This window comes from Chrysemys picta, chromosome 14 (genome assembly GCF_011386835.1).
Source record: "Chrysemys picta bellii isolate R12L10 chromosome 14, ASM1138683v2, whole genome shotgun sequence".
NCBI classification, from domain to species: Eukaryota; Metazoa; Chordata; order Testudines; family Emydidae; genus Chrysemys; species Chrysemys picta.
The window spans coordinates 18,860,508-18,881,285 of record NC_088804.1 but is presented as its reverse complement, the minus strand read 5'-3'; the positions used below and the strand labels follow the sequence as shown (position 1 = coordinate 18,881,285).

At 42.8% G+C, this 20,778-nt stretch overlaps 1 long non-coding RNA gene across 1 annotated transcript in view; it reads left to right on the top strand.

The window, feature by feature from the left end:
• Positions 1-8,175, top strand: part of LOC135975607 (uncharacterized) — a 42,881-nt gene extending 34,706 nt beyond the window's left edge. Inside the window, exons 2-3 of the long non-coding RNA XR_010592557.1 lie at positions 4,415-4,655; positions 6,035-8,175. This is a non-coding gene — a long non-coding RNA (uncharacterized LOC135975607). The remainder of the gene's footprint in view (positions 1-4,414; positions 4,656-6,034) is intronic.
• Positions 8,176-20,778: the final 12,603 nt, after the last annotated feature.

The window sequence follows — 20,778 nt, the reverse complement described above, 5'->3', positions numbered from 1 at the left end:
GTACAAAGAACATTTTAAGCTGCAAGCCCACGTTGCCTGGGTATGTTTGCAAGGTTTGCTCAGTGCACAGCCAAGCTCAACTGTCCGAGGACAACAAAGGGATTCCCTCCCTTTTCTTGACCAAACAAGAAAACAGCTCAAGAGGTGTAATGATCTGTGAAGTACTACTCTATTTGGCAACAAAGAAACTGGTTAGGTTTCAGGAGAACTGCCTCAAACTAGTCTATTCAAGCTGACGCTGTCACTTCTAGACCTCTTAACGCTAGGGCACTCACCACATCTTGCTTGTGCCATTCCCAGGTAATGAAACAACTGGCACAATCCAAGCCTTCAGCGGCCAAGATGAGGGAAATGGATGTCAGGGCACAAACAATAGAATTACTAGCATAGAAGTCACAAAGCAACACTAGTTGGTCCACTAGTTGTGTTGCCCCAGAGCCAGGGACATTCAGAACCCAGAATTGGGGTCCTGTATTATCATAGAATGTCAGGGTTGGAAGGGACCTCAGGAGGTCATCTAGTCTAACCTCCTGCTCAAAGCAGGACCAATCCCCAGACAGATTTTTGCCCCAGATCCTTAAATGGCCCCTTCAAGGATTGAACTTACAACCCTTGGTTTAGCAGGCCAATGCTCAAACCACTGAGCTATCCCTCCCCCCAATAACCTCATGGACACAAGGAAATTCAGAGATAAACAGGATTTTTCTTACACTGTCCCCAGATATCTTGTTTTGGAAAGAGAAAAGTGAGATATTCAGGAAAACAACATAAGAACAGTATCATTGCTCTAGTGCACCTGGCTCTGTGAGAGGGGGCAAGTCCTGCAATGGATTTGCCACAGCACAATTACATTTCTGTGTGACCTCCATTGTACGTGCTAGAAAACATGTGGAGCTGGAACAACACAGAAGCAACAGTAACATGGGGCATTTTCAGAAATGGTCCAATTTTGCTTGAAAATATTCATGCAACTTGCTTGCCTGGGCCACCGCGGTCTCTTTTTCCACATTCTCCACCACATTTTTTGGCTTCACAGCATGTACCAAGAGATTTACTCTCCCATTCATGCAAGTTTTCTCTCATAAATATATAAATACTATCAAGATCTAATGCAGTTCTATATTATGATTATCTGCAGAGAGAAACTATCCTTAATATATTGGAGAACCATGAATATTGTATCAACAAATGAGACAGTACAGTGACCTCAGAAGAAATAATGCTATCCAGTGCACTATTAACTGTGTATTATTAAATATTTGTGTTGCAACAGTGCCTAGAGGGCCACCTTGTGCTAGGCACTGTACAAACACAACCCAATTTCAAGCAAGCACAATGGCTCTGGGGAGCCACAGGGGGAGGCACAAGTTGCCCTCCAGTAGGACTTGGTGTGAATTTCTTCTATGTGGCAGAGCTGTTAGCCATCGCCCCAGCCCTTTGTGCTCCTCCCATCTCTTCTACGGAGCCTAGTGCAGGCATTGGGCCTACTTCACATAGTCCAAAGCTGGAGTGGAATAGATACCTTGAGCCATCTCCCTCCCACACTTGCACACCCACAAGGGTTCAGGTGCTGTGAAGCACTAATATTTCAGGCACTGATATGTTCACAAAGAACTGGCTCTTGACCATTCCGTTTTAGCACTTTTCATCCTCAGATCTCAAAGCGTTTTACAGCAGAAGGAAGTATCATTATCCCCATTTTACAGAGGAAGAAACTAAGGCACAGAAAGGCAAAGTGACTTGCCTGAGGCTACACACCAAGTCAGTGGCAGAGCCAGAAATTGAACCAGCTCTCCCAAGTCCCCAGTCAAATGCCCTATTCACTGGACTACACTGCCTCCTTATTTTGCCTACCATTTTGAATACATGTGCAGCCATAGAGAAATCTATCTGTTGCAATGAAACCTTGCTATGGCATCTGCTAAGTGAGATCACCAGCTCCACACAATTATTCTGGCAAATGCCTTAGGACTTGGAGCTGTTCAGCCTAGAATGGAAAACAGGTTTGTGTTGCCCCCACCCCCCAGGTATAAGTCTTCCCTGTCTCTTTGTTGTGCCAGCAGAGGCAAATTCCAGCACTGGAAACTGAACCAATTTACAAATATGTTGATGGATTGAGACAGTTTCACAGGAGAAACTGATTAAATGTATGTAGATAAAATATGTTGTCATGTAAACAGCTGCTGCACGAACACAGAAGCTATGTGGACTTAATTTTATTTGTGCACTTTAAAGGTTGTGCGAGTGCCCTGCTAAAAAGGAAACAAAGTCTACATTATTCCTGAAAGTAATAAATTAAAGAAATACCCAAAACTATTAATCCTCAGAAAACGTGCAATCTTGTCTGTCCCCCCGGTTATCAGGAAGATATATATGTAAAACTGAACTGGCACAGCTCTTGAACACGCTCACGTGTCTCACTCGATAGATCTGGTCGGCACCTTCCTTTGAGACTGTCTCAATTTCTGACTTGAACAGGTCATTATACGTATGCCTCCATCCATCACTTCTGAAGTATTCTGTGAAGACACTGTCACTAGAAGCCGGTGCAGTGAAACCAACTGTCTTTTGTCTGAAAGCAAGCTGTACGTTTTCCCATCGCATGTCTTTGGTTTCTTTATTCCAAACATATGGAGGTTTACACCTCCTTGTAGAAACAGCCTGCTTTCTTCTACCCCATTTCTTGCTATGTAGAATTTGCCTCCTAAAAGGACTGTTTTCACAAATTAACCTCCTGACCTGGATGCGCCTGCTGCTGATCCCAGAACAATGTCTCTGGGATGTTGTAAATATAGAAAAAGGAATTCACAACTGAATTCATTTCCGCTGCACTGACAATAAGTGTAGTGCTTTGCTTCCCACATGGTTTTAATTGCACCAGTAAAGTAGGTTGAGTTTAGAAGTACAGGATCCTCAGGTCTAATTGTGGCCCTACCACTGATTCACAGTTCAAGTGGGCAAATCACTTCACGGCCTCAGTTTCCCCACCTTGAAAATGGGGATAATAATATTTACTTGTATCCCCTGCAAAGGTGCTGTACAGTGCTTTGTAGATATATTGTAAAATGCTATATAAATGTTGCATTTTATCAACTGTAGACAACTTGTAGCTTAACATTCCCACTTCCCCTTGTTTGAAATACTCCACACCTTGATCTGACGACACCCCAACCACGTTTTCAAAGCATTGCAGAGAAACAGTAATTTAAAATGGGGAAGTGACTCTGTCTTCATTCTCCCTAAAGGTTTTTTATTCTTTCACCCTATGGCTACATTTACGCTGGGGCTGTGATTTGCAGCTTGCAGAGATTTACCCGTGCTAACTTTAATCCAGCTAGCTCACTAAATATAGCAGTGAGAATGTGGCAAGTGGGCTGTATGAGCCCATCACACCACCCTCCCTTGTGTGTATTCATGTTGCTAGCCTGTGCTGAAGCCCACACTGCTGTGTCCCCACTGCTGTTTTTAGTGAGCTAACTAGCTTACAGCTAGCATGTCTCTGTGAGCTGCAAACAACACCCCCATTTGCAGGGTAGTCATAGATTCATAGATTCTAGGACTGGAAGGGACCTTGAGAGGTCATCGAGTCCAGTCCCCTGCCCGCATGGCAGGACCAAATACTGTCTAGACCATCCCTGATAGACATTTATCTAACCTACTCGTAGCCTTATGCTACGATACACATGGAAAAATCTAGGGGGTCTTCACTTTAGCAGGAACTTCAAGTACAATGCTTTCAGCAACAACAAAGAAAAACTGCTCTGCATAATCAGAGACATGCTGCATTTGAACTAGCCGCAGCATTGCCCAATTCATGAATCACATGGAAAGCTAAGTGCATTGTAAGTATTTACTGACTCCCTTCTGGGCACAGCCAGGGTGCAGAGGAGAATATTCAAAAACATTGCAGTGCTGAACTGGACCCTGGTCTTCAGACAATCAGCACTGTGGGACTTCTTTAGCCTTTCCAATGTGGAAAGCCACATACTGCACAGCATGTGGTAGCAAACAATTCAGGGGTGAAGGGATTAAGCTGGTCCAAGAGCAAATCTCATGATGATGTCCATTGAGCTTGATGTTGTTGTCTGAAGTGGTGCTGAGATTTTTATAGAGTGAGCTGCCAGGGAGAAAAACTGATGACAAAAAATAATCTATAAATGCCCTATTCAAATGGACAAGAAGCATGTTCTTGCTAGTCGCTCTCCAAGCATTTCTCTTGTCACATTCAACTTCACAAGTGATGAAATAAAATATCCGCAGTGTTTCATAATGACAGGGCACAGCTAGTTTAAGGCTATTGATGAATAAGAGGGCCTTGAGCATGGCTAGGACTGTCTGTTGTTTACCACATCAGAAAACAAATGCCAAGTCATTTTATTCAGGGTCTTCTATTAATCAGTTCCTTTCCCAACAGGAGAGGAAAAGTGGGTTTAGGAATAAATCAACAGGGAGCAACATTCTCGGGATCAGAACCTGCTCTTTTGGAGGTGGAAGAGGCCCAGAAAGATGGAGCCTTGAATTGAGGAAGGGTGGAGCCGCAGCATCCCAGGATGGCCTCCAGGAGGGGTTCTGCATCCTGGAGGTATAATCCTTCCCGCAGGGCACTCCTGGCCAGCTCTGCTGCCACTCAGGGGGAAGGGCCAGCAGGATGGAAGGTCAGTAACACAACACTACTGTACATATTGGGCCAAATTCTCACAGGCGCAACTCCACCTCGTTCTATTGATTTCAATGGAGGTACATCAGGGATGTATTTAGCCAATATTTCCTTTTTTCTTGAAAGATTTGAAAGCACTGATTTGTCTACGCTGATCACCACAAGAACTGATCACACACTAAACTTTAGCTAGAGATCTGTTTATATGTTTGTTTTGAGACTGCAGTTTTGGAAATGATTTAGTAACAAGTATTTGCATTCTTTAAGGGCAGGAGTTTTTCCTTTGATTTCAGTCAGCTTTTTGGATCAGGCTCTAAGGGACCACAGGCAGCTCGATCTGCACAAGGAGACCCCAGGAAAACGTGGCGCATTACAGCAAAAGAGAAGAAACAGAATAACTCATCATAATCTCTCTGGAACCCTGTGAGGGCATTAGGGGTACATGATTCAAGTTAGAATGTGTGTGTTTGACTCAGTAGCAATTAAAATTGTCAACCTATGTATTATGGGTCAGATTTTACCCTCTGGCCCTGCGTTCATTTGTGGAAAATCCCAGAAAGAGATATTAATCTTTCATCATGTTGTAACAGTTTCAAAATGAGTTGAACACACAAAGCTTTCCGACCAACAGAGAGAACTGTTTTTGCCACTCTCTGTAAAAATACTAAGAGAATGCATTTACCATGACATTTCTCAATAATTAAATGTATTCTAATCTCATGCAGAAGCTTACCCTGGTGCTAATTAAGATGAATTGTTTCAGGGGCTTTTGAGAAAAATATCACCTTCACGTGTAAAACCTGATGACAACATCTGATGTGTTAGAGACAGCCCTGATTACTTTAACGCACTATAAAGCTTGATAGATAGGCTCACAGTTCTTCGTATAATCTATGAAGTCAACACAGTGCAGATATGGAAGAAAACCAAAAGTAGGGCTCATATAATTCACATCACAATAGAGTGAATTAAAATATAAAGCTGTTTTCTAACCCAAAAACAAAAGTTAGTATTTCTTGCAATAACCTTGCTTTGACATTGTTACCAATCAATTATACCACAAATAATTCAGTCTTTAATTAGTCCATCTGTTAACTCACATGACTTAGCTTTATTATTCAGATTTATAACATAAATGCTCGATGGTCTTACTTGGTAGCTGGTTTCTTGTTAAAAAAAAGTGCCTTTCTTAAGGGACATTCTTGGGCAGATCACCGTATTCTTGAAGTTTGTAAATGGCTTTGATTAGCAGTTTGCAGTCTCCTTTATACTCCCATTGGAATATTTTGTAGATCTCAACTGACTCTGGGTCTGCTACATGTGGCATGGTAGAGGATTTCAACATCTCTGATTTCTTTTCACTCATCTTGCTTGCAGGAAAATTTGGAAGCACTGTAGCCACCATCTCCAGTTCTTTGCCTCCAGACTGAGGGCTTTGTTGGTCAAAACTTATGCCTTAAACGCAACCAGAAGCTATTCAGAAGTAAATACAGATGACAGAACACCAGGGAAGGTGCTTTGTGTGTGAAGCACAACTTAACAAATGAACAGCCATTGAAATGCCATGGGGCAGCAAAGTGAGAAGCCTCCACTATTGCCAACTTTCACAATTTGAGCCCCACACTGAGGGATACAGAAGGTTTCATTCACTCCATTTTTGCCAAGACTTAGCTGTCTCCTGACACTGTGTAAGAAGAGTATGACACACGTGGTCTCGTCTCTTACCAGCACTTATTTCCTGACCCTCCCTACATAACAAGGACCAGGGTTACAAATGGTGATGCTCTTGTCCCAGCAATAGTCAATCTCCATGGGCTCCACTAGCTACTGGTTACACCCAATTACTATCAACTTCCCCACTCTTCTATTTGTTATATGTATATTTTTATAGCTGCTTTCACTTCTCCTCTAAACCAGGCCAGTGTTTTACCCAGTACGACCTTCTTCCTCAATTGTAGGATTGTGGCTTCTTTTGGGCTTCTAGTCAAGTGTTCTTAAGCAATTCCCAATTGTCATTCGCATTTTTCTGATTAAATTCTTGCTCCCAGCTGACTTGGCTCCTAATTGTTTTCAGCGTTGTACAATTGGCCCTTTTTAAAGCACCAAGTATATACATTACTGGTCTAGGTTTTCTTCTTTATTCAGTTGTGCATCTGTAACTCCCCTCCACGCCTTCAAACGCTGCACTCAGAGCTTACTACTTACAGCCACATTTCTCAACCGCAGAGACGTTATTTCCATACACATAACATAAGTGCATCAAACACACACATTTTCATGTGGAGGACCCAATACTGTATCTCTGCATTTGTTAGTTGTGCAAATGCATGTTTGCACACTGAAAGGGTTGGGGCCTTGGTCCTTATTTTTGTGGGGGAGGAGATGACAATTTACCATAATGCTGACATTTAATGTTAAGGACGTCAGAGCATTTTATCCCCACACATGTGAGAACATGATTTGACCCGTTTGTCTTTGTCACTTTATATATAATTTCATGGGAGAATCCCCAAAATAAAGATACATATAATATAAAATAACATTTTGTGACAAGTGATGCAGTTAGAGTGGTGGCATTTTGTATATGACCAGGAAGAGTAACAGGAACTGTCTACTTTTATTTAATTAAAGCTTGTTGATTTCACATCTAGAGCCTCCTCAATCCAGGATCTCCAGCCTTCAGCCTCGGGTCTTTATCAGACCCTGAAGCTGGCTTTGGATTTCAGACGCAGCTATTCTCCAACATATTGCTGCAGTCACCAAGCCACACATCTAGAATTCATTTCCTTCCAGCCCTCAGTGATGCCAACTCGATAATGCCCTCTCCAAACATACACATGGTCGCAGGCTAGGGAGAACATTTCCTTAGTGTTGCTTGGATGTCACAGCAAAGTGCTTGCTGAGATGTGAAGGCAAAACCAAACAATACAATGACAAAATGTTTCAATCGTTCTATAGTTTGCAAAATGTAGATCAGACACAAGGCCAAGTGAATTACAACTACTTCAGGTATTAAAACAGATCGTTGCTAGAGCAGCAGTGAGTCAACCATCTCTAGCAACTAGACTCACGTGGCCCAGCTTGCAAATTCACAGACTGCTGACCTGGAGCCAGACATTTTGGGGGCCACAGATATGATTTATCTTAGATGTATGTGTGTATATATACATTAACACTAGGGGTTGTATGATTTTCCATTGCCCTGCTCATTGCACAGTCATTTACACCAGCATAAAGTGGGTCTACAATTCTATCAGGTCAGAAGGGTAGCCTTGTAGACCCACTTGGCACTGCTGGGAATGACTACAAGATGTGCAGGACAATAATAAATCAGGCTCATAGTATCTATGTCTGTCTGTCTGCGGGGCAAAGGGTACAAACAAATTATTTGTCAAATGTATTTGAAAAATATCATGACGCTCCTGATATAAATTATTTGATGATTATTTGAACATCTCTACTTTTTATTAGAGAAAGTGTCAATAAAACTCTGCTCCAGTTCCATAGGAGCCTGAGTACCTGTGCCTTAATTTTCTCATCATCTGACGAAACAGGGAAATTATCTCACCAAAGACCTCTTTCCTTGTACTATTTTTCATGCTCTGCTTCTGTGTGCAACCTTCTTGATTCCCCTATTCACCCCGCAAAGAAATAAAGAACCCAAAGGACTGTTTTAAATGAGTGGGCAAAATACATAATGCCTGGTCCAACATGTTAACAATATCACATCAACAGAGCACAAAAATTCACCTAAGTGCCTTCAACAACACGCACCAAAACCTGCCATGCCATTAACAATCTTGGACAGCGCAGCAAAGCAGAGACTGTACTGGCAGGCATGTCCTGTGTAAAAAGAACCCTGATAGTCCAGGGCGGACTTCCAAAGGGCAAGCTAAGGATAAGCACTGTGGAATATCGTTTGCTGCTTCTCTGAGCAGAAGCAACATGTACGGCCCCCATCTGCTGGCTAGCACTCTGTGAGGACATCAGCTTGCATGGCTAGGCATAATCCCCTGGAGATATGGCATGTTGACCAGGTGTCTCTCCCAGCAACCTCTCAATTATTATGAGATTATTTGGTTTGGCATCCAAAAACTCTCTCACTGCTGTTGACACAGGGTTTTGTGGCTGCCCATGCCTTTTATTTCCCTCTGCATTAGCTGAAAGGTAAGATAGCGCCCTATCTAACTTAACTGCGTCTATGTACAAGCCACATCATAATGAATGTCCCATGGATTGAGAACATTGCTGGGAGGAATACAGCATGGTGAACGTGCTGCTTAACTGGACACACTAATGTATAGTAATTGGGCAAAATGTGTCGTGTTCATCCCAAATTCCAAGGAAGACCTTTAAAAGCTGATCGTTAGCAACATATTTTTACTGTATTAAAATATCAGTTTGATTTCTTTGCATATTCCATGCTGGGCGAAAGGATGCCTACCATATTTACTATCATGGTAGCTTGCAATTCTGCAAAGCAAGTAACACAAGAAATAGTACTCAATCCCAGAAAGCCACCCCCTACCCATTCCATGTGTACAACCTCCCCGATCACATCTCATCTTGCCTGCTTAGGAAAATATTTTGGGCCATCTGCCTGAAAAGTGGTGCAGAAATGCAAATTGTCATTAGTATTCTTCATAAGAAATGATTCACAGTTCATTGACTCTGAGAGCAGTCAATGGTATCAAATAGAGCCTGGGAAAATGCTCTCCCTTCATTTTATGTCCTGATGTGCACTGACTGGAAACTGCCCGTATGATCTAAGGGTAAATCTCAGCAGCATCCTGGAACCGTGTTAGGCAACAAGCAGTTGGAAATAAAACCTCTGCTATATCAGCATATGGACTGCAATGTAAAGTAGGGGAGGCATTAAATAAATACACAGTGAGGTGACTCAAATCCCTCATTGCGTTGGCCCATTTTCGATTGCGTGAACCTCACCGGAACTGAGCAACCCAGACTAAAATAACCTTCACCCAAAATAATAATAACCCCACACCTCTCTGATTACCCCCATCAGTCCACCCAGCACCTCAACAAATGGCCGGGAAACAGATGAGCTTTGCAGTGGGGCCCTCTAAATAACAAAGCCAAGCTCTGCCCAAACAAAGGAGTGAGCTTCAGAGCCAAGGACCATGCACAGGCAACAGCCTGCCACCAGCCCCGTCCCTGTTAACATGGGGGCAGTTTGCTCTAGCCTCTCTGCATGGAGAGACCCTCTCTCTCTGGCAGGTAGGTCCTAAACATGGTAGGGCTTTGTCGGTCAAAACTTATGCCTTCATCTCAACCAGAAGCTATTCAGAAGCAAATACAGATGACAGAACACCAGGGAAAGGTGCTTTCAGTGTGAAGCACAACTTAACAAGTGAACAGCTTCTGAAATGCCATGGGGCAGCAAAGTGGAGAGCCCGCACTGTTGCCAATTTTCCCAGTTTGAGCCCAAGTTTCATGATATGGTACTTTTTGAATGTTCCAGAGGCATGTAATTAGGGGAGAATCTAAGCTTCCATTTTCAAAGTAAGTTTCTAGCCCTTATGGTTGAGGGGAAAACTTGAAAATGCGGCCCCTGAAAACTACAACACCAAAAGAGAAATGAAAATGTCCCCCAGTTGGAAGTTAATCTCATGATTCTGGGGGCCTAACTTATTATTTTTGAACATTTAAACTTTGCAATACTAAACTCAGCTTTGCTGAATATGCTGGACTCATTACTTTACACCTGAAAGCCCATCAGACAATAGATGTTTTTAAGTTATCCACTGAGTAGCTAAAGGAACAGGTGCAAGGAGGCGTCCCACTCATCCTAAATGTCATAGGAACAACCTCAAACTGGGTGACTGATCCTAACCAACTATTTGGAGATCAGCATTTTCAGCAGTTCCCAGCACTTAACAGGATTAAGCCATCGCTTGCTACACAATAAAAAGTCCTAAAACTCAGAATATCTTTCAGAGTCACCATCAGTTCACAGTGAGAATTGCACACAGGGATGGAATTTAGAGTCAGAGTGGATATTTCATTTCATTATAAGTCCTGGTGATAGAGCTACTGCCCTAAATAGCCTTTGAGGGTCAGATTTTCTAACATCTGTGGCTATGTTGCACTGCAAATTCAACACCTACCTGTGCACAACCCCCTGGCTTAGCATGTGCAAATGCACAGTTAATAGGTAACTGTTAGTGCGAGCACTTATTTGGCAGCCACAGACTCACCTCTTGATTTGGAAAAGTTGGCCCCATCACTGAAAGTGGATATTATTTTTCCTACATCCTAGAGGCAGCTGGTAGAGTCAGGAGAATATGGACACTTACAGTTCCTTACAAACTGACTAATGCTGTGTTCATTGAGAGTATTCAATATAGAACCAAGTCTCACAGGGCCACACTGTGACAGGTGATTCAGCGGGTTTGCAGGGGGAAAACATGTAATAAATCTTCCACTCTCTCATACAGTCCAAGCATGACCTATCCGATTGCAGTCTCTTGGTGCACCACAGGGGGAGGCAGGGAAAAAACATCCCGATCCCAAACATTGACCTGAAAAGTCCTCATGAGAATCAGGTCCCTTGGGAAGGAATTGTGTCCCTGCCAGGCACTTTCTCTCCCTCGAGTCCCCATGGTGCATTGCAGCTCTGAACATACTGATCTCCAAATAGTTGGTCAGGCTCAGGCACCCAGTTTGGGGGACTGCCTTGCTGACGTTGGGTTGATCCCATGACATTCAGGGCACTGCCTAATGCCATAATCTGACCCACAATAAGCTTCCTGGCAGAGCCGGCTTTAGGAAGCGCAGGGCCCGATTCGAACAGTTTTGACGGGGCCCCGGCAGGGATGACTGAAAAAAAAAAACCACATAAAAAAACATGTGGGGCTTGTTCTCACCGGGCGGCACTCGTAGTCTTTGGCGGTTTGTCCTTCACTCGCTCCGGGTCTTTGGTGGCACTGAAGGACCTGCTGCCGAAGTGCTGCCGAAGACCCAGAGCGAGTGAAGGACCCGCCGCTGAAGTGCCGCTGAAGACCCGGAGTGCTGCCGGGTGAGTAAAAATTAAAAAGGAGCCTCTAGCCAGGGAAGGGATTCTCAGCCACTTGCTCCCGCCCCGGCGGCCCTGCCACTGGGCTTGGGGCCCTCTTAGGCGCGGGGCCCGATTCAGGGGAATTGGTGGAATTGGCCTAAAGCCGGCCCTGCTTCCTGGAGACCGATGGGGCAGATGCCCAGAAATCCTTAAAAAAATCCTAGGTTATATTGACAGTGCAATGTCAGACTGCCAGGTGGGCTGCCTCTCAGGGCAAGCTCTTCAGAAGTGAACATTAAGAGTGAGTAGTAGTATGTTCAAACCAGAATTTTGTATTACGCTATCAGCTCACATTCAGTGGCCTGAGAGAGCATCATTGCCAACCTGGAGAATGCCTGATATACTTCATTGCATTCAACCACACAGAAAGAACTTGAGAAAAACACTTACCAGAAGGCAGAAGAAAATTGGTGCTTCAGTTACAGTTGCTAAACATCAACACAAACCATGTCAAGTCAACATCTACGTATCACACCCCCTTTAGTATATACATATAAACAGACTTGTTCCTTAAAAGTCTAACTGTATAATGTAGGGTAGAGCCTTCCACCTCTTGTGAATTGTGCATACACCACAACCATCCCTTCTGATAAAGAGCTGTCTGCCATGAGCTGCTTTAGCAGAGATGTCTCTGAAACCTCACAAAGATTAAAGTACTTCCAAATACGAAGTACATCCTGACCCAGGAATAAGCTGGGTTTGTACTCTGCTTCCACTGTCCCTGCTTGCCATGGGAATAGCGCCATGTCCCCTGCCACATCAAATCCCATTTCTCAAAGCACCAGCTCCTTCAAAAAGGGGATTCTGGAAATGCTTTTTCAAGGCTAATTTTAGAGTGCTCAAGCATCCTCTGTGGAAACACAGCCTTCCTGTTATGGTTCTGTGCTCCTAATGAAAGCATTTTACGGCAGGTCGCATCTCTTACATAGTTATATTACAGCTCAACATATCTATTTATCAGTGGTAGCGTGGTTCAGTGGACAGGGCACTGGATTGGGTCACAGAAGACCTGTGCGCTGTTCACAGCTCGCTCTGCCACCCACCTGCATTGTGACTGAGCAATCGAATGCTCTCTCTGTTTCCCCTCCCGTCCTTTATCAGTCTTGTTGAATGAGCTTGCAAGCTCTTCAGGGCAGGGGCTGTCTCATTCCGTACGATTGGACAGGGCCTAGGACAAGAAGGCCCTGATTACAGCTGGGATCACTAGGCACTACTGTAATACAAATAACAAAATAAAAATGTACCCATCATATATTTGCCAAGGAGAGTGCAACAGGCCCAAGGGCTTGGCAGCAAGGACTCCAATTGGCACAGCACTAACTTCATGGGTTCTAGAGTAACCTGGAATCTTTGCTCCCTAGGGCAGCTCCAGGACATCACCTCCAGGCTGGGCTTGTATTCCAGGGAGCAAGAGAAGGTGAGAGCACATTGGGTGTTCACTGCATGATCATCTTGCATCAGATAGTCTGTACAGTAGTCTGACTTCCTGGTCAGAGATGGAGGGCCACATTTCCAGTGGCCTAGAATAAAACAGGGGAAAAGCTATGGTCAGTGAACGAACACGTAGAGTTCCACAGGCCCCACCCTAAAAGATGGCCCTGGAGCCAATGACCAAGCACTCTCACAATCCTGGACCAGGGAGGCCCCACCCCTAAAACACCGTGAATACATTCAAAGAGTTAATGCCTGTGTGCTAGAATAACAATGAAGAATGATTTCTCTTCCAGATACCGAGAGGTCAATGCACTTGTTTCAGTCTCAGAAATGAATCACTACCTACAGAAAAAATTCCTCAACACTTGTATGAATCATGCTGTCATCAATAAAATAGGAGAGAAAAGGAGTATTTTGCATTTCTAAACACTTAAATGCTTGAGATACGTAGGTGTTTGTGCGCGCACAAAGGTCCATTCAAGAAGCTAAACAACAGATGATGAAATCAACCAGTGGGAAGGTGCACTGATGCATCGATTTGCTCATACACAAATTAACTAAAAGCAGGTGAACAATGAGCTACCACTTTTCTTCCCTGTACATATTTGCTGAGAAATAATAATTGCCAGAGTCAGTTCAGCAATTGCCTGCACATAGCTCAGCATGTCGTTCAGTGAATTATTTGGCATGTTGCATATTCAGTAAGATCCAACCTGTTTTAGGCTGGGATTTTCAAAACAGCCTTAGGGAACTAGGCACGCAAAATCCACTGAATTTCTAGTATGAATTTTCCTTGGGATGTTTTGAAAACCCCAACCTTAACTAATAGAAGGAATATTTTCACAATGAATACACCTCTACCCCGATATAACACAACCCAATATAAGACGAATTCGGATATAACGCGGTAAAGCAGTGCTCCGGGGGGGTGGGGCTGCGCACTCCGGTGGATCAAAGCAAGTTCGATATAAAGCGGTTTCACCTATAACGTGGTAAGATTTTTTGGCTCCCAAGGACAACGTTATATCGAGCTAGAGGTGTAGTACCTTAAGTACCTGCCTTATCAAAAGGGAAGAGTCAGGTTCTATAAAGCTGTGGTATCATTTACATGCAACTAATGCTGTATTTTGCAAAAAAACACATTTGGCTTGTTCATACCACAGGACGTGCCCATTTTTCTCCTTCAGTCGATACTAAATATTTTTGGTCAAGTTCTGTGCTCAGTTACACCTGAGCAACCCAGTGAAGCTGAGGCTGTATGAGAATTTAATCCTTTGTGTTGCTTTAGTACTAAATAAAAAAATTAAACCTATTTTATTTGTTCATGTTTACGGTATATTAAATTCCATCAGCATATTAAAAGGACAAACATCAAGATGGTGATATCAAAAATACAAGTTTTAACTGTTATTTATTTTGGTGCTACAGAACACAAAAAAACCTGTGTTACTCTGACAGGTTTCAGAGTAGCAGCCGTGTTAGTCTGTATCCGCAAAAAGAAGAACAGGAGTACTTGTGACACCTTAGGCCTTGGCTACACTTACCAGCTAGTTCGACGGCTGGAAATCGAAGTTCTGGGTTCGACTTATCGCGTCTAGTCTGGACGCGATAAGTCGAACCCGGAAGTGCTTGCCGTCGACTGCGGTACTCCAGCTCGGCGAGAGGAGTACCGCGGAGTCGACGCGGGAGCCTGCCTGCCCAGTGTGGACCAAGGTAAGTTCGAACTAAGGTACTTCGACTTCAGCTACGTTATTCACGTAGCTGAAGTTGCGTACCTTAGTTCGAATTAGGGGGGTAGTGTAGACCAAGCCTTAGGCCTTGGCTACACTTACCAGCTAGTTCGACGGCTGGAAATCGAAGTTCTGGGTTCGACTTATCGCGTCTAGTCTGGACGCGATAAGTCGAACCCGGAAGTGCTTGCCGTCGACTGCGGTACTCCAGCTCGGCGAGAGGAGTACCGCGGAGTCGACGGGGGAGCCTGCCTGCCCAGTGTGGACCAAGGTAAGTTCGAACTAAGGTACTTCGACTTCAGCTACGTTATTCACGTAGCTGAAGTTGCGTACCTTAGTTCGAATTAGGGGGGTAGTGTAGACCAAGCCTTAGAGACTAACAAATTTATTAGAGCATAAGCTTTCGTGGACTACAGCCCACTTCTTCGGATGCATCCGAAGAAGTGGGCTGTAGTCCACGAAAGCTTATGCTCTAATAAATTTGTTAGTCTCTAAGGTGCCACAAGTACTCCTGTTCTTCTTTTTGTGTTACTCTGGAAAAGTGAAGGGAACAAGCCTGTTTTTGAGGCACTTCCATTTGTTTCATTTCCTAATTTATTTTAAAATATTTGTTATTCATTTCAAATGTTCCTGGTATTGTGCAGCAATAACAAGGCAAAAACCATTTTTGCCAAATGTGGACCCTTGGTATGGACAAAAATCCCAGCGACACAGTTTTTTCTAGTCTGATTTTATACTAAACTTACCCTCATAAAAGCAAAGTGCAACTACTCTTAGCACCTGAAACTGGTTGTCAATTGGGTTAAACAAGTGGAAAGAAAGGACATTGCAGTTTCCATAAGGATGGAACAAAGGATTTTCCAGCATTTTTTCCATTCAGTTTTGTGCCTACATTTTTCTGGGGGAAGACTACAGACAGAAGAGCACCATGCACAAATACACCTTACACGATAGATATTAAGAAAATAGCCCATTGTGTTTGGGAAAGTAAATGAGAAATAAAAATATTTAAATAATGTGCAAACAGAAAAAATTAGAGATTGGTTCAATCCACAAAGTTCAGATCATGATCCAGACTTTCCCAAAGTTCAGGGATGTACAGATCCATGCGATATGGACTTGGGTCTATCTCCAGGAAAAAGAAAGAATAAATGATCTCATTACACAGATCCAATACACTGAAACGCTCTTCAACACATAATGTGAACGCATTTTATGTTTAGAAATCTATAGACCAGATCCAGTGTCCATTGAAGGTAACAGAAAACCCCCCACTGACTGCAATGGGCTTTGGTTTCAGTCATGGGATTTAATTCTCCCTCCATCCCTTCCCGCAACTAACAGAGAGAGACAGAACATTGTAAGAGTTTGCTCCTCCCTCTTTGCAATATTCCTCTCTGGGCTACAGACCTCAGCAGTATCCACAAAAGTCTCCTTCCATCTTCTCCCATGTTCTCTGATGGGCATTCCATTAAACGCTCCTTGTTGTTACTGTACATTGTGGGCTCAGACAGATTTGATTTGTATTGGGTATGATTATCAACAGCTAATAACAGTGTTTACTTTCAAGCACTTCTTTCAGTTTTTCTGATGTTTTTTATTTGTATGAGGAAATACCAAAAAAGACTTGGATGTTCTTTTTTAATATAAAATCTAACAAAGGCAGCTGTCACAATTCGTAACAGATTTGACGTAAAACCATAATATTGAATGACATATCTCATAATATCAATTTCATAATTGAGCATTAGATAGAACGGAGCACAAATGAACGCAATGGTTTTCCTGCATTCATCAGAATAAAGATGATAAAAATCATAGACGTTGCACTTACATTTTTGAAAGTTTCAGTAAACAGTGGAAGAAATTGATGACTGCAGCATGGGCCAATTAAAAGCTCGCCATTTTGAGGCATGAGGACCAAACATTTGTGATTAAATGTATAACCCTGGGAGAAATTTTCAGTGCAGACTTTCTTTGGCACTACCGATTCATTTTGTTTCATCGAATCCATAGCATGATGTTTAAACAGTATCCTCTAATCATGTATACAATCGCCAGGCAGGGTGGATGAAAACGAGAAGTGATGTTTATGAGGAACAGGGAGTAGAAAGATCATTTACAGGTTTTAAATGCAATGGATGGATGGCCAGTGAAATTATCCATTGCCGAGGCAATTTTCCTCTGCAAGGCTTTGTCCCTTTGGATAAAGACAACCAGTAAAAATGGAGGCAGTCATCCATGATGATACAGTGGCCATTCTTTTCTTTAAAACACTTGGGCATTTCCAGAATTGTAAATTGGTAGAGGCCAAAGTTTATCATGCTGTCATATTTGTACAGAGGAAGCAGAGTAATTGCTCTTTGTTTTCCTGCTGCCAGAAAGTTTAATATGATTAAAATATAAAATGGTGCCTGGAATAGCCCTATAAAAATGTCCACTCTCATCAGCATTAGAAATGTTCAGATCAAATTTATTTAACAGAGTCCTGGAACAACTGCTTCAAACCAGGCTTTCACTGATCTTTTCTCATCATCGTGGGAGTTACCACTAGCTCCATTTCCATGCTTTGACCAATTCTGAAACACTATAGCCCAGCCTCTGTTGCTTGAAATACCTCCCTTCCCAACTGCTCAACCAAATGCTCCATTCTCTCTCTCTTGCACCATTTCACCTGCAAGTGCATCCAGCCCTTTTCTTTTGTTCAGACGGCTACCACAGCTGCTAACATATTTAAGGAGCATTGTCTCTGCATTTTGCAGGAGAAAAGAGAGTGCAGAGTCTTCAGATATTACTGAGTAACCTTTGGTTGGTTTCTTAAGAGACTGTGTAGTGTTATTTTCTTTACAGGCAGTCCCTTACCACTAGAATTTCTAAACAGGGAGGCAAATGCACACAGAGACAGCATGTGCATTTGTAAAAAGGGACGCTTTTTCTAGTAAACAGATATACCAGGCAGATAGTTCAAGGATATATAGCTTTAGCAGCTGGATGGAGCAGGAGGGCCTTGATGATACTTTATTGGAGGCCTTCACACAATTTAAAAATAAATCTGCTTTGAAAATTGTAAAATGTCACGCAGCATTTCTCTTACTTCCACCCATACTGCACTATTTACAATGACACATTTCAGTAAACTCAAATCCTTGCAATTCTTCAGCATTAGAGAAACCTGGCTCTTCACTGAAGTCAGTGGGAGGCTCTCCATTCACTTCAATGTGCATTGGATCAGGCCCTAAAGGATTAGTTGGATTTTTATTTGGGGAGTGGGGAGGCAGCAAGAAAGAACAATTCTGCTCCCGGTTACACTGATGTGAATGGAGCTACTTTGCATTTACCCTGCAATATAACTGAGAAGAGACTTTAGCTCCCATTTAGAAAGTAATTACAGAATGAAGTTAAAGCTATTTTTTGAAGTGTGTGCTAGCCAGTAAGAAGGGCGCCACAAACAGAGCTGGGCCGGAAACTGTTCTCTCCTCTCACGAAACTATGAGATTTCAAAAATTGTCCCGTTCTGCATCAGGATGAACTCAAGACCTTTCCAAATATTTTACAAAAACAGAGAGAGCCTGAGACTAGTTATGGGAGCCCTGGTCAAGTCCCTGCTCTTCATGATTTAGAACAGGACTTGAACTCAGGATTCCAATGTTTAAGGAAAGCACCATAACCACCACACTACTGGGGTGGAGAGAGAAGGTGTCTCTTTTTCTCCTCCACCCGCTGCACTTTCCCAAGGAACATTTCATTTAAACTGACCTTTTGTGAGAAAAGTTTCGGTTTCAGTAAGTCAGCATTTTCTAACCAAAGAAAAACCAACAACATTTTGAATGACCTCTCAGCCTCCAAGAACTGGTCATTTGACCCAAAAATTGATGGGTAAAATTCCTGGTACATCCAATGAGAGGTCTCTGTGATGGAAGCAGCTAGAATAGGACTGAAGCTTTTCTCCTTAGAACCTACAGCTACAGTGTACTAATAAAGGGCCTGATTCTTACTGGCCTCACTCCACCATGTTTGACATCAGTGGGACTCCTCTAGAGGAAAGTACTAACTGTAAGGTGCATGGCAGAATGAGGCAAATGGAATTGTGACCGAAACTACCGTATTGCCAAATCAATAATAACCTTAGTAACCTCCCACTGGGACTACATTACACAACAGGATACAGATTTCCTGCAAATAGAAAATACTCAAATAATCACCCTGTGTTTAGATCTCAGTCTGAGAGAGGTTGATCATTTGCATTGTGTATTAGTCTTCACTAAAACAATCAAAACAGGAAAAATAATAAATGGAAAGTTCTTGATTTGAACTCTTCATCTGCTCTTACAGCTGTTACACTAGCAGTTCTGGTGGCTTTAATAGGACTATACATATGAGATAAAATTACCGGCATGACAAAGAGGTTGCAAGATGAAGCATAATATTTTTAATATTTTAAAACCAGGAAAATACATTCTGTTGACCTAAAAACCTTCAGGTCTGGTTTGGGATTTATAGATACAGGGCTTGCTTTGGAAAGAATAGGAGAACTTTAGGCTGAATGAAAAGCACTTGTGGACAGGAGTAATTTACAAAATTATGCAACACTTAATAAAATTTCCAGGATTCTGTCCCATTTCCTCTGGGGAAATGTGCAGAAAACTGCACTGAATGGACCAAAAATTGTTCTCTTGTTGCCAATAATTTCCTAACAGGCTATTTTATTATTAGATATGTCACATTCATTGAACATCTCTGCAATTTTTACATTTGCCCTTTTCACACATGAAGTCCAAGACTGCACTAACATGAAGACTGAACCATACTTTCTCCTTTCAAATCACCACTAAGCTCAGCCACAAGGCATGCACAGATACAGCGTGCTCTGCATCTGACTTGCTTGTATGGTACCTGGTGGTGTGGATTAACAAAACTGACATGTCCTAGCATTTCTCAGCTAAAACACTGCATTTAGAGCCACCTAAGGGAACTACAGTATGTAAGAATAGGATTGGAAAATAAGAGATTGTACATATCAAACTACAATCTTATCTCTTTTTCTCTGACTGCACAGACTGTGACTTGAACACTGTATGTAGAGGTGGTCACATGTTGCTAAAGCTCATGGATGTACATGATTAAGCCTGCTCTCACAATGTAAAAAGTTTGAGGCCAGACACTCCCATGTTAGGACAGCTTTACACAACTCTGCTGGCCCAAAGCTATATTAAAGCTAGTTGAAGCTGCCCATAAGAGGATTACCTCATAGCGGTTCCTACACCAGTAGGGTTGCCAATTTTGGCTGGACGTATTCCTGGAGGTTTCATCACATGACAATCATTAATTAAAGATTAATCTTTAATTCCTGGAGACTCCAGGACAATCCTGGAAGGCTGGCAACTGTAAACACTATCAGTCCTTCCTGTAGCCAGTAAAAGGCAAAGCTGAGGGGGAAATGGGTGTAGCCAGGTCATCCTGTAGTGGCTTTGGTGTTTGAAGGCTTTGCTAGGGTGGCTTCTTAGAGCTTCCTTTGACTATATGCTTCAACCACACCTCCACACACAGACACTTTAAAACCAATGGTTGAAAGCCCTGCTTTTCCAGAGGAATAAGCTGTTTTAGTCACTCTCACTCCTAAATTTAGTGGCATTTCCACATTATGATGTCAGCTGTTCCCATGACATTGTTTTGTTTGTGCAGCACGTTGATGATGCCAGTGGGGAGAGCTCAGACATAAAATTATCCTGTCTCCATAGTCTCAGACTACAGTCATCAGGCTTTAAGGGCTCCTAAAGCATTCCATTCTTGTAGAAAATACTTGAATAGCCATTGGGCCGGAGACAGAGTTAGAATGACTCTAGAGCCCAGTGGTTAGGGAACTCACCTGGGTTTCTATC